A 15,074-nucleotide genomic window follows, 5' to 3' on the forward strand; every position below is an offset into this window, starting at 1 on the left:
AAACAAAAGCCAAATTGGAGGCCCAAATCACTAAGAGGGAAAATGAAATACAACAGTGCCACCTCTCATGTGCCAAAGCAGTGAGGAACCCAGCAACAGCTCCTACGATACCACAAACCTAAATTGAAGCAAAATCCAGCCAAACAAGAATCTCACCTAGCAATCCTTAAACCCACTGAGAATTCCAATCTCATTTCTAGTGAGGCTGTCAAGACAGCTGTTATCAGGAAGCTGATCCAGGAGTCAAAACTACACAAATTAAATCTATGCATAAAACAAAAAACATAAGGCATCATTGAGACCACCATCAAGGAAGAGGCACAATCTATAATTAGAAAACCAACTGTCAACTCCATAGGCCTCACCGTTTAATTTCCAGGAAGAAAGGACCCTGCACAGTAATCTATGAGCTGACAAGGAGCTCACCCCTGATCACATCATCGAGGAATTAGCCTACTGCAACCTACAAGGTTCGATAGTGAACCTAAATGAAGACTGCAAACTTAAATACCAAAGGTTCAAGTCACAGCAAAGCTGCAACTGAGTAATAGACCTGCAGCATGGAATGCCCTAAAGCAAGAGGGCAGAATCTTCATTGGGTGGCATTCCCACAGCTTCAGGGAGCACGTTCCCATCCCTAAGTGATTCCACTGCTGCAGATTCAGGCACACTGTCCACACTTGCAATCATACTGATCTCACCTATGGGCACTGTGCCCAGAAAGAGCATAACTTCAGCAGCTATCCAAACAAATCCACCCCTGCAGTGTGCACCAACTGAAGGGCAGCCAAACTTGATTCAGCACATTCAATCAGAGATAGCAATGCCCCATTTACTAGAAAGCCAATGCAGCCAACAACTAAAGACCAACTATAACAGTACATCAGAAACAATATAACCACAATGTTCTCGAGATTCTACATTTAAATACAAAAAGAGTGTGTGCCATAATCGGCCAATTCTGGCTTAAAGCAGATGAAGTAAATATAGAAATCTTCCTGTTACAAGAGCCATACACTCATTCTAAACAGATCAGAGTATACCCTCTGACTTATAAAATCATTCAAGCAGATGAATATACTTCCTAGGGTGTCCCAGTTGTCCACAATCCCAACATCACCATAATCAGGATTTCCACCTTCTGTACTGTGTAGACATTGTGTGCCATGTCATCGGGCCACTAGAATTTTAGCTTAGCTACAGCATCACTTCAACCATCAATTATATACAGGCTGCCTTTAATACCCTTCGTAATGGGAAAATAATCCTGGGGCAGATGTAAATTGCTGTTCCCCTGAATAGCATAGCAATATTCCAAATCCAGCAACTCACCAACCCTGCACCATTGACCGGGATCCCAAAATGGAAAACTAGAAGATTTCCTGGCTACTACTCCATTCACTATCTTAAATCAACCCAACAACCAGTCTATATTTAAGTACCCTGTGGGAGTACAACATTGACATAACTATGGCAACTGCTTCCATCACTAGCAAGATATCTGGTTGGGTTGTCAATGACAGTTGGACAACATCCAATCAGAGGGTCATTACCTATCATCTTTCACGATCAATAGATCCAACCCCTCCACAACATCAACAGGTATGCAATGGCAAAAGAATATTGGAACCTCTATGCCAACTCCCTAGCTAAAGCTACCTGAAGGCTATTTCCAGACATCACTCACAACCAAATGCCTATGATCACCAGCACCTAATCACCAGAATTATCACAGATGCCTGCAACAACTCACTCAAAAGGATAAAGCCCATGCCCAAGATGGTCCTATGGTGGTTTCCTGACCTACAATATCTTTGCCGGATTGCCCATACTTAAAGAAAAGGTTTCCAGCGAGTCTGATCCATGCGGCCTCCCAGCAAGCTAAATACTCTACTACAGGAGTATTATCAAGCCAGAACAATTATACCTCGCTGATACGGCAAAGGAAGAAAGCCTCCTGGGAGCAGCTAGTCACTACAACTGGAAATTCTGAACCCAGGGAAGTGGTGTATCACATCACCACTAACAATTTCCCCAGAGGCAAGGTAACCACCATAACCATTAAACCCAATGGCACCATGACCAATTCTTGGGATGAGTCAATAAACAACATCTTCGACACCCTCTTCCCAAACAAGGCAGCCACACTAACCACCCAACAAATCGAATACTGTCATCTTAATTACAGCTACCACAATGAAGACAGACACCCCATTCACCGATGGCGAACTAAAACAAGCTCTGCATCACATGAAGGGCAGAAAGTGCCTGGGACCAGACTTCAGAGACCCCGAAATAGTCAAGAGGACAGCCCAGCTGAATCCAAACCTACTTCTGGAATTATTCAATAAATGCCTTCAACAAGGGTAATTTCCCACACTCATTTTGAAGGTAGCCAATGTGCTGATGATTCTAAAAAATCCGTCATAACCACCTGATCAGCCAACAACCTTGCTATCCATACTCAATAAACTTTTTGAAAGGCTTCTAAAAATACATCTCCAGTCTCGTTACCAAAATGCAGCTTCCAATCGGTCTCAATTTGGTTTCCACCTAATTTGCTGTATGGAGGATGCCATTCGCCCAATTACTATGGCAGCCAGCACTACAAAAGAGAAATACTTTCTACTCAAAGCTATCGACTTAGACAGGGCTTTTTGACATGCTCATGGCTGAATATCCTTCACAGACTGCGGCAGTTACAAATTCCACTCAATTTATACAGATGCATCCAAACCTACCTGTCACATAGAGAAATCAAAATAACCACTAGTACAAGACCATCACATAATCAGTGTACAGAGGTTGTCCACAGGGCTTGGTCTTGGGCCCATTCTTTTGGAATGTCGTCTTGGATGAACTACTTGCCCTTGAACCGGGCTCTGTTACAATTCTAGCCAACATGGATGATGCCATCTCTGTCACTGCAGATTCCAGGGCAAGTCTTGAAGCCAAAGTCAATCACACCCAGTGAATCCTGCTGGACTGGGCAGATCTACACCAACTCAGTATTTCACCACACAAAACAAAATCCATCCTCTCGAAGGATCCCTGCAGAGACATTCACAGATTAAAATTCATGGACAACCATCCAGTTTGTTTCTGAGGTAAAACTTCTTGGATTAATTCTGGATAACAAGCTTTCTTTTTTCCCCCAACTCCTGCATCTCCATAACAAGGTGATGCAATACACTGCCCTTATTGCTGGGTCAGCTGGACGGATTAGAGCTTAAATCATCGCAAACTAAAACTGATGTATAATGCCATTTTCCGATGTATAATCACCTACCATTCTGGGGTTTGGTTCCACAGAACTGTAATAGACCCTAACTACTACAAACCAGAATCTATATAGCAATGCATCCTGCTCATAATTACCAGTGCATGTTGTACAGTTAGTTCACTGGCCCTCCAGGTTCTAGCAGGTATCTTCCCCAGGACCTGGAAATCATTCAACGTAGACTGCACTACCACCTAATGTGAGGCCTACAAACAACTATCCTGGGTCATACCATTAGTCCTGTTAATGACAGGAAGATGTAGAAGTTCCTGGCCAACAAGCTTGTTGAGATCTGGCAGGTCAGATGGTCCAGCTTGGATAAAGGGCAAATAACCCGAAAAATTTCTCCAACATTGGAATGGTTTTTCAAAAGTAACAACTTGGTTTTCACCGGGTCTTTACCCTACATTTCTATTGACTAGACATGCACCCATCAACTTTAAACTCATCTCTATGGGCATTTCAAATAATCCACAATGTGTGTGTGTGCAGTGAGATTGAAGACTAGGCCCAACTACTATACCACTGTTCAAAACATTCCACAAGGGCAAGAACATCTCCTAATCCTGGATCAATTCACAAGATGTAGGATGCTTCAGACCATCCACCCTGCAAATTCTTGAAAAATGCACTCCTCCTGTTTGTCAACTCACTCTCACGGAACCCCAGATGTTATACCCGCACTCCAACATCTGTTTATCAGTAAATCATCCCACTTGTCAGCTGGGTCCTTTGCAACAACCTGACTCACAGCAGTGGATGGCCTACATAACTTTCACCAACTTCATCAAGTTACCTGGACTTGACCCTCAATCCACATGCTTGCCTATCTGGAACTGCCTTTCTATAAAAGTGTACCCCTGGATATCACCACATCTATGGAACAGACACTGGCAGCAAAACATCAGAACCTTTTCTGATTGACCTTTCTACTTGGATATAACTTTCTCACACTAATACTTCACTCACTGGTATCTCCCTCCACTGAAGTGAAGTCAATGGACTCTCCACCTGGATCTGACACCAGATATGATATCCCAAACTAGAACCTTGACATCTTTTGGAACAGAGCACCTCTGCTGCCTTCCTGGATCTTATGATCATGACTTCTTGCCTGATCATTTGATAATGTTGGACTACTGTCTTCAGGGTAGGATCTGATACAAACCCAGACTCTGTTCTGGGCAGGTTTTTGCCACACAACCTTTCAGGTGCCTCCGTAGCCAGGTGGGCAGAAGCAGCATTGCATAGCACATGCTTCTTGATCAGACCGGGGTTCGAGCCCATGACCACCAAATACGGAGGATGTGGAAAGGTCAGGAAATGACCACCGCATATCCCCGGAGCAATATGGCCTTATTTGCTAGTGCTCCTAAAAACTATATAACAACAACAACAACCATTCACTTCACTGACGGATGGATCCAGAAATCCCCTTGCTGGCGCTATTCTGTAGTGTGAGATAAAACCCTTGGGGAAGGATCAATGCTGGCACTGTTGTGAGCCTCACTGCTGTGTGGGACCACTGACCAAATGGGCATTACAGCATTCGCATGGGAGCACCTGCCTCCCATGGCTTTCCTTTCACCTTCCATCAGAATTTTCTCCTCGAATTAAGGAGGGGAGAAGCCCTGATAATATCTTAATTTTTGCCTGATGGAGCACAAGGATGTATTGGGCTTATGATCCTCATGTTCATAAGCCAGTTTTGGGGAATGCTTTCCGCTACATCCCCCTTGTTTTTCTTTCTCTCTCTCTCTCCTCCCTTCCTGCTGGTACAATTTGTGTTCCCACTCTGCTTTTTTTTAAACCCTCCTCAGGAGACTCAAGGGACCCTAGTGCAGGCTTGCCAACATGCTTAACTCTTTCTGTCTGACCACCTCTTCAGGGCTAAGGATGGTAATAAGGGGTCCGACTAGGGGCTCTTTGGCCAAAGAGATTGGCCAAATCTAAATGCATGTGTATCCACCACACCACCTCTTATAAGGTGGTGTGGTGAATACACATGCATTTACAACACTATATTATGCAAACATTCATAAATTCAAGAAAGAACTAGACAGACCATTAAGGGAATGAAACGGTGAAATGGGAGTTTTTTTTGGCTGATGCTGTATAAGCACAATTCTTTCATCATTTGCCTCTGCTAATATTAACATAACACCACACTACATAAACTTACACATATATAGTCTTAGCATTAGTAGAGGCATATGCTGCAAGAAAGCAAGCTTATGTAGCATCAGCCAAAAAAAAAAAAAAAAAAAAAAAAATGTTCCCATTTTACCCCTCGGTTCATTCCAAATACCTGTCCAGCTCAGCCTTAAGTTTATTTAGGCTATCAACTTCCACAACAAAGGAAGGAAGTCTGTTCCACCAACCAACTACCTGCTGGCTAAAGGCAAAATTCCGCACTTCTATCCTACATCAGTCTTTCCTCAATTTGAATTTATGCCCTCTCAGGTGATTATTCTGAGCAAGAGAAAGGATCCCATCAACACTGAGCATGCTCAAACCATTCAAGGCTTAATACACCTGAATCAGATCACCTCGCAGGAGCCTAGTCTGCAGACTGTAATTTTCAAAACTTAAGCCTTTCTTCATAAGAGCAATCCTTTGTTCCATTCACTAATCTTGTTGCCCTTCTCTGTACTCGTTCCAACAGCTCTACATCCTTCTTAAAATGAGGCCTCCAGACCTGTATACAGTACTCAAGATGTGGCTTGACCATTGCCTTATACAAGGGGATAATCACTTCCTTATCCCAGCTAGAAAAATTCCTGTATATCATTGACAAGACACCATGAGCTACTCTTGCAGACCGTCTGCACTACTCAGAAAACTTCATATCTACCTGCACAATTACCTCAGGTCCTTTTCGTTCTCTACCACTGTCAGTGTAGTACCACACAGTTGATACGTTACTCTGGGATTACTGCTTCCCGTAAGTAGTACTTTACATTTGTCAATATTAAACTTCATTTGCCACCTCTCAGCCCATCTGCTCAACTTTTCTAGATCCTGTTGCAGTAGTGTACTGTTATTAGTGTCATTAACAATCCTGCCATACCTTTGTATTATCTGAAAACTTAGACACTAACCCTGATACACCTTCATAAATATCATTAATAAATACAGAAAACAACAGTGGACCCAACACTGAACCCTTTGTGGACTAATAACATTAGTCCACAAAGAGCAGTGTCCATTGATTACCACTCTCTGTCTTCTCCCACTCAGCCATCCCTTTATCCATAGCAGCAATTTCCCTCCAATGCCATACTGCTCCAATTTGTTCACCAGTCTTCCATGTGCAACAGTATCAAAAGCCTTTCTAAGATCCAAATATATGATATCAAAGTTATTCCCTGCATCCAGTTCCTTTGTGACCACATCATAGTATCCAATCAAATTGGTCAGGCAAGACTTTCCCTTAACAAAACCATGCTGTGTCCGAGCTATAACTGAAGTCTTGTCTAGATGTTCCTGCAGTGCTTCTTTAACCAGTGCCTCCGTTAATTTTCCTGGGACAGAAGTTAAACTAACAGGGCTATAATTACTTGTGTCGCCCTTTGATTCTCCTTTATGAATTGGGGGTCACATTTGCACATCTCCAGTCCATGGGTACCTCCCCTGAGTCCAAAGAAGCTCTCATAATTATGGCTAAGGATTTGCTAACTTCCTTTGCTACCTCCTTTAATATAACTGGATAGATCCCATCCACCCTGGGTGCCATTTTTATGTTTATCTTCAACAATTTCTCCTCTACTTTCCTCTCAGTTATTACAAAATCATCTAGCTCACTACCAGAGTTTAATTCACCTCTGGCATTCCCCTCCCTGAATAACTCCTAATGTGTGAATGTAGATGCAAAATAATCATTTACTTTGTTAGCCACCTGAGCAGGAGCATCAAGTGGACCAATCATATTCATCCCCTTCCTTTTAGAGTTTATATAAGTAAAGAAATCCTTGCTGTTTTTCTTAGCATCTTTTGCCAAAGATTTCTCGTAATCCGCCTTCGCCTGCCAAACCTCCTTTGTGACCTGATTACAGACTAGCTTATATCTGCCACAGGCTTCTGCGTCACCTGATAATTTATATGCATCCCATGCATTTTTCTTCTCTGTCACGAGTCTCATTAGTTCATTTGATAACCATTTAGGCCTAAACCTTGAACGATATTTCTTAATCGGTATATAAAGTCTAGTAGCTTCCACGATTAATTCTTTGAATGCTTCCCACTTAGAATTTACTGTTTGTAACATCGTCAGTTGATCCCACTGTACAGAACTTAAAAACTGTCTGAGACCACTGTACTCCCCTTTACGGAAGCAAAAACCCTTTCCTTTACCCCTGACGGTAGTTACCTCTTTGAGTAAATCCCACTTCAGCACACTGTGATCACTGCCACCTAGTGGTTCCTTTATCTGCAAATTCTTAATACACGAATGATCACTGCTGATAACCAGATCAAGAGTGTTACTTTCTCTGGTTGCCTCTCGAACATGCTGCTGCTGCAGAAAACAATCATCCAATAAATCCACAAAAGTCTGACTAGTGTGTGAGTGACCAACCCACAAGTTCCAGTCAATATCTGGGAAGTTAAAATCCCCCATTATAAGACATTCAGATTTACTGGCCCACTCTATTTCTCTGTACAATTGTTCATTGTACTCATTCAAGTCATTAGGCCTATAACACACTCCTACTCTTATTTTTCCTTTCGCAGTGCTTATCTCACACCAAACTGACTCAACAGAGCACTGTTCATCTATATTAACTGGGTGCACTTCCTTTGATTTTATGTTTTTCTTAATTAACAGCATAACACCCCCTCCCTTTCTGTCCTGTCTATCCTTTCTGTACACATTGTACTCCCCAAATTCCAGTTCTGCATTCCTTATATCTTTGTGACACCACGTCTCTGATATCCCAACAATATCCGCCTTTGATGTCTTGACCAACACTTCAAATTCATCAAATTTATTTACTATACTTCTAGCATTGGTATACATGCGAGCATACATGCTCCTATGCCTATTCCTTGTTACCCTAACACATCCCATATACCCAACTATTCCATGATGACTGCCATCCGTCCCTGAAACCCCCAACACCCCTCGCTCCAGGTCGCTTCTTATTCTAATAGAAGTTGTGCAAGAATCACCTTCACCTCTGCCTGCGGTTACTGTTAAACTATTAGTCTTTGTATCCCCCCAAACTAGCAGTTTTCCAACCCACCTAACACTGCCTCGATAGCATCAGCAAATATTCTTGCACCCTTTCTATTTAAGTGTATCCCATCCCTGTAGAAGCAATCTCTCCTGTTAACAAGTACAGTCCAGGCTGAAAAAAATTCTACCCCTTGAGCCTTGCACAATCTTTCCAGGGCCGAATTGATCGACAAGGCTCTCATTATGTACTCCCTCCTATCGTGTCTGGGCAGAATTGCAGACACTTTCAAATTCACCATATGTATACATGCTTGTCTTATGAGGACTCCCAGCAAGCCTTGTAATATCTGATACCTTGCTTCCCAGGCTGCTTGCTTCCCATATAGGTGGTATGGGACATGCAGCGGGACAGAAGATGCAGTAAAACACGCAAGAAGATGCATGCAGTAAACAAAACTAAGTTACATGGGTTTATGATGAAAGCCACACGGCACAAAAGATATATAACATCACCGTATATGAAGAGCACTAAGTAGGCTAATCTGTACATAATGTTGAGAAAAACTAAGCTTGATATGCACTGCATCATTCCTATATAGTGGAGGTACTCCACCATGAGTTGCCCTGGTATTGCACTACTCCAAATAACATACATTGTTCAGTGTAAAAGTATAATGTCACTACCCAGACGAGTTCTTATTCTATTTGGGATTTGGGTGGAAAATGCTGTATATAAAGCCATCAGCGGGCACTGCTCTTTGTACTACACTACTCTAAATAAAATGCACTACTACATTGAAGTAGTGCATTCTATTTAGAGCAGCGTGATACAAAGGCAATTCATGATGGAATGCCTCCACAATATGAAATAAATGCATTAGGTAACAACCTTAGTTTGCCCAAGGCTACATACAAAATTATGCCCTTCATGTACAATAATATATCATATGGCTTTTGCTATAAGAGCATGTAGAAGATGCAGTAAAACAAATTACCCTTGTTTTACAGCACCTTCCTAGATCTCACATATTTTGGATATTTTCTGTCACTGGGTTGTTAAAGTCTTTGTACTGCCTATCTGTCCACTGATGAGATCCCAAAAAAGGATCAAAATCTGGGTATGGGTAGTCTTGTCAACCAGGAGCTAAGTTGTGATTGTGAGACAGAGATTAACAGGGCCTCACATCTGGTGTTGTTGTTGTTGTTTGGTTTTAGGAGCATTAGCAACTAAGGCCATATTGCTCCGGGAATATGCGGTGGTCATTCCATAACCTTTCCGCATCCTCCGTATTTGGTGGTGACGGGCTCGAACCCCAGTCTAATCAAGGAGCGTGTGCTACGCACTGCTGCTCCTTCCCACCTGGCTACGGAGGCGCCTCACATCTGGTGAGTATGGGCTTGGCACACCCAGGGTCCTGAGCTGGATATCATCATTCTTCTCTTTTTTTGGTGATTCCCTCGTACTTCTCTCTCTCTCAGGGTACTCAAATTTTTTTTTGGCTGGTGCATCACAGCCTCAGGCTTCCTTGTACCATACGGCTAATAATAATAACTTCAAAAGGACTGAAACCCGAGTCTGGTATGCGTAGTGGCAAACACCTTAAATATAACAGCAACATATTTTGCCACTGGAGTAGTGCATATTATTGAGAGCAGTATGACATGGTAGAGTGCCTCTGCAATATGACATTGATGCAGCAGTACCTTTGCTACTACTCAGGTTTTGGCACATTACAGCCTTAGTTGCTAATGCACCAATAAAACCCAACCAACCTTTGCTACTTAGTACATTGTACAGAATGAGACTATGCCTTTCATGCGCAATGACTCTTTTGTAAAATAACTGATACAAGCCAATGAAATCTGGTATGGGGTACATCACATTATAACCCAATGGTACCATGCATCAACTTATTGTTAAAGCATCTGATTTCTGAGACAATAAGAAAAATTAACTTATGTATACCTTAAAATAAAGATCTAGAAGAAGAGGTTGTGGGCCTTAATGGGGATGGGAATATAGGTAGCCCTCGATTTACACTGTGGTTAGGTTCCTGGGGGGACAGGTGCAAATGGAATCGGCACAAATGGAACCCTTTATATAATGGAGTCAATAGGAAATCACAGGGTTAGGTTCCTGGCACCAAAAATTTTACCTACCACTTTGCATTAATTTTGAATGGTATAAAGTGAGTTTGATTGCATAATTAATCGATGTCTCTTTGTGGAATGCACCCTATTTATCTATTTAAGCCCTAGGAAGGCAAGAGCTCTAAAGCCCAGCAGCAGTGGCAGACAAGTTGAATAGGTACTTTGCAATTTTTTTTTATTTACATATATATAAATATATACAAGAGTTAGCAGTTGTGAAAGGCAATGTGTAATGTTACGGTACTAGTAACGCTAAGTATTGAGAACAAAGATCGAACGGAACAGAAATCGCTATAACGGTAAAGGAGAAGTAATAAGAATAACTTAGTGCCATTCATCCTGTGACCTCAGCATCTTTTTCAAGGACCAGCCACCAAAATCAAAGGAGGAAGCAGCAATAAGTGGGTAAAGCCTCTGTTTCTGACATGAAATACACACTGCACGTTATAGCCTGAGTTGCTGATGCACCAACAAATTTAACAACAACAACACTGCACATGGTGTACGTGAAAAGTAGATAAAGTTAGTTAAAAAAAAATTTTTTTTTATTAGTTTTAATTTTAGTGATGAGGCATGCGTATATTTCACGGCTGACCCGACAGAGGCTGGAAGTAAAGATTAAAAGAATAACAAGAATGAAAAGCAAGAATGGGATAACTTACTGAGGTCATGTAGGTTAAGGTGATCTGTACTGCTGTGGAGAAATAAAAGGTTTAAACTGAATGTGAGCTACAGTACATGGTATAAACTTGCGACCCCCCCCCACGTGTAAGAAATCGGGGAAATTTAAAATTAAATAAATTAATTAAATAAGTTGGGCTAGTTACCCTATGCATCGCAAGTTGGAGATGTATTAAAATACATTAAATTAGCGAAGTAATAAATTAAATTAGTAAATTAACATTGATTAAACCATTCTGTTACAAATGTAAAAAGGGGTTAGTGGTAGGGTTACCCTTTTAAGGTTAAACAGGTGAAGGAATGCGCCCCAGGATAGAAAGGAATAATAGGCTAGCAAAGTAGCGGTAAAAAAGTTGCTGAACTTTGTATAGGCGAGGAAAGTGTTTTAAAGCAAAAAAGGAGCATCTCGGGTATTGCGTTCGGTAAACTAATGGCTCATGAGAAATAAAAATATAGGGGGCAGGAAAGCATAAAAAGTACTAAAGAAGACAAAAAGATGGTGCTAGGGCATTTCGGGGTTGCTATACCCGTTCCTATAGTAGGACCCTGAACATAGTTCTGTGAGCATCCTTCAGGTGTTTATGTATGGTATATGAAGATAAAAAGTAAATAAATAAATAGATAGATAAAATAATAATATATAAATGGTAAATGAATAATCCTACAGACAGCCAATCGGGGGGGGGGGGGGGTACAAGTTTTCTATGCTTGTAAGACCCCAAAGAGGCTGGAAGTATTGACATACATATGTACAAGCCTAGCAGTTATAGAAGTTACTGATATCAATAGTACAGTTAATCAATTTTTTATATTTGATAATACTGAGAGCTTTTTTGATGTGGTAATATAAGTAGGCTGCCGGAAACTGGTTGCTTAGAAGCTTGCTATACAGGTTTCTGATGTTGCTAACTATAAGTTGTTTGCTATTGCATATAGTGGCTATTCTGATGATTTGAGATATTCTGAGATAAGATGATGTTGGCATGTACTTTTTTGAAAATATTTGAATGCCAGTGCATGAAGCTGAATACGTTAAAGTTAAAGGCATCACGCTTATTATATATATTGACTGTGGTGTAGGGGTTGTTGAGGTCTATATCTAAATCCAAATAGTTAGCAGCCTTGTTATTATCATTGGTTTTTTCTAGTGTGAGCTCAGTAGGGTATATATTGGCAAAGTTCTGTATGAAGTTGGGGCATTTTGCTACAAATAAATCATCAATATATCTGAATATGCAAATATCCAGAGGTAGTGTTGTTTCGTACCAGTATGGGTATAGATTGGCAATGATACAGCTTGCTGGGCTGCCCATAGTGGTACCTATGGTTTGTTGGTAAACTGTTTTACCATCAAAAATGTAGTTGTTGGAAATGCACAAATTGAGCAGATTATTCCAATAGCTAGGTTTGCAGTCTATTATACGTTTGTATCTATTATACAGGTTGTTTAGGACAAGTTTCAAATTGGCTTGATCTATGCTTGTAAATAGGCTATTGAAGCCAAAGGTCTGTATATGGGATATATTGTTACTATGTAAGGCATTTATAATAGGGATATTGTTGTTGATTGTCTTGCTGTTAGGCAAGATGTTAATTAGCATTAGCATTAGCAGAGGCATTTGATGCAAGAAAGCAAGCTTATGCAGCATCAGCCAAAAAAAAAAAAAAAAACCACTCCCACTTCACCCCTCTGTTCGTTCAAAATACCTGTCCAGCTGAGCCTTAAACTTATTTAGGCTATCAACTTCCACGACAAGGGATGGAAGTCTGTTCCACCAACCAACCACTCCCTGGCTAAAGGCAAATTTCCGCACGTCTATCCTACATCTGTCTTTCCTCAATTTGAATTTACGCCCTCTCAGGTGATTATTCTTAGCGAGAGGAAGAATCCCATCAGCATTGAGCATGCTCAAACCATTCAATGCTTTATACACCTCTATCAGATCACCTCGCTGGTGCCTAGTCTCCAGACACTGTAATTTGCAAATCTTAAGCCTTTCTTCGTAAGAGCACCCCTTTGTTCCATTCACTAATCTTGTTGCCCTTCTCTGTACTCGTTCCAGCAGCTCTACATCCTTCTTGAAATGAGGCCTCCAGGCCTGTATAGAGTACTCTAGGTGTGGCCTGACCATTGCCTTATACAAGGGAATAATCACCTCCTTATCCCTGCTAGAAAAATTCCTATATATCATTGACACCATGAGCTACTCTTGCAACCCGTCTACACTGCTCAGAGAACTTCATATCTGCCTGCACAACCACCCCCAGGTCCCTTTCATTCTCTAGCACTGTCAGTGTAATACCACAGAGTTGATACGTTGCTCTGGGGTTGCTGTTTCCCATGTGTAGTACTTTACATTTGTCAATGTTAAACTTCATTTGCCACCTCTCAGCCCATCTGCTCAACCTTTCCAGATCCTGTTGCAGCAGCATAGTGTCAGTAGTATCCTTGACAACCCTGCCTACCTTTGTATCGTCTGCAAATTTCGACATTAAGCTTGATATACCATCATCAATATCATTTATGAATACAGAAAACAATAATGGACCCAAAACTGAGCCCTGAGGGACTCCACTAATAACATTAGTCCACGACGAGCAGTGTCCATTGATTACCACTCTCTGTCTTCTCCCCCTCAGCCACCCCTTTACCCACAGCAGCAATTTGCCTCCAATGTTACACTGCTCCAATTTGTGCAGCAGTCTTCCATGTGCAACAGTATCAAAAGCCTTTCTAAGATCCAAGTATATAATATCAAAGTTATTCCCTGCATCCAGTTCCTTTGTGACTGCATCATAGTATCCAATCAAATTGGTCAGGCAAGACTTCCCCTTAACAAAACCATGCTGTGTCCGAGCTATAACTGAAGTCTTGTCTAAATGATCCTGCAGTGCTTCTTTAACTAGTGCCTCCATTAATTTTCCTGGAACAGAAGTTAAACTCACAGGTCTATAATTGCTTGTGTCAGCTTTTGATCCTCCTTTGTGAATTGGGGTCACATTTGCACATCTCCAGTCTATGGGTACCTCCCCTGAGTCCAAGGAAGCTCTCATAATTATGGCTAAGGGTTTGCTTACTTCCTTTGCTGCCTCCTTTAATATAACCGGATAGATCCCATCCACCCCAGGTGCCTTTCTTGTGTTTATCTTCAACAATTTCTCCTCCACTTTACTCTCAGTTATTACAAGATTCTCTAGCTTACTGCTAGAGTTGAATACACCTCTGGCATTCCCCTCGATAAATAACTCCTCATGTGTGAATGTCGATGCAAAATGTTCATTTAGTTTGTTAGCTACCTGAGCAGGATCATCAACAGTTGACCCATCGATATCAAGTGGACCAATCTGATTCATCCCCTTCCTTCTAGAGTTTACATAAGTAAAGAACTCTTGGCTGTTTTTCTTTGCATCCCTTGCCAAAGATTTCTCGTAATCTGCCTTCGCCTGCCTAACCTCCTTTGTAACTTGGTTACAGATCAACTTGTATCTATCATAGGCTTCTGTGTCATGTGTTAATTTGTATGTATCCCATGCATTTTTCTTCTCTGCCATATGCCTCATCAGTTCATCTGACATCCATTTAGGCCTAAACCGTGAACAATATTTCTTAGTTGGTATGTAAAGTCTAGTAGCTTCCAAGATAAGTTCTTTGAATGCTTCCCATTTTGCATTTACTGTTGGTAACATCATCAGTTGGTCCCACTGTATAGAATTTAAATACTGTCTCAGTCCATCGTAGTCGCCTTTACGAAAGCAATAACCCTTCCCTTTACCCCTAATGGTAGT

At 41.4% G+C, this 15,074-nt stretch overlaps 1 protein-coding gene across 2 annotated transcripts in view; it reads right to left on the reverse strand.

The window, feature by feature from the left end:
* Positions 1 to 15,074, reverse strand: part of Ttc30 (tetratricopeptide repeat domain 30) — a 232,476-nt gene that overhangs the window by 89,834 nt on the left and 127,568 nt on the right. The window lies entirely within an intron of this gene.

This window comes from Mastigoproctus giganteus, chromosome 7 (assembly GCF_048544385.1).
Source record: "Mastigoproctus giganteus isolate SK-2022 chromosome 7, ASM4854438v1, whole genome shotgun sequence".
Classification (NCBI taxonomy): Eukaryota; Metazoa; Arthropoda; class Arachnida; order Uropygi; family Thelyphonidae; genus Mastigoproctus; species Mastigoproctus giganteus.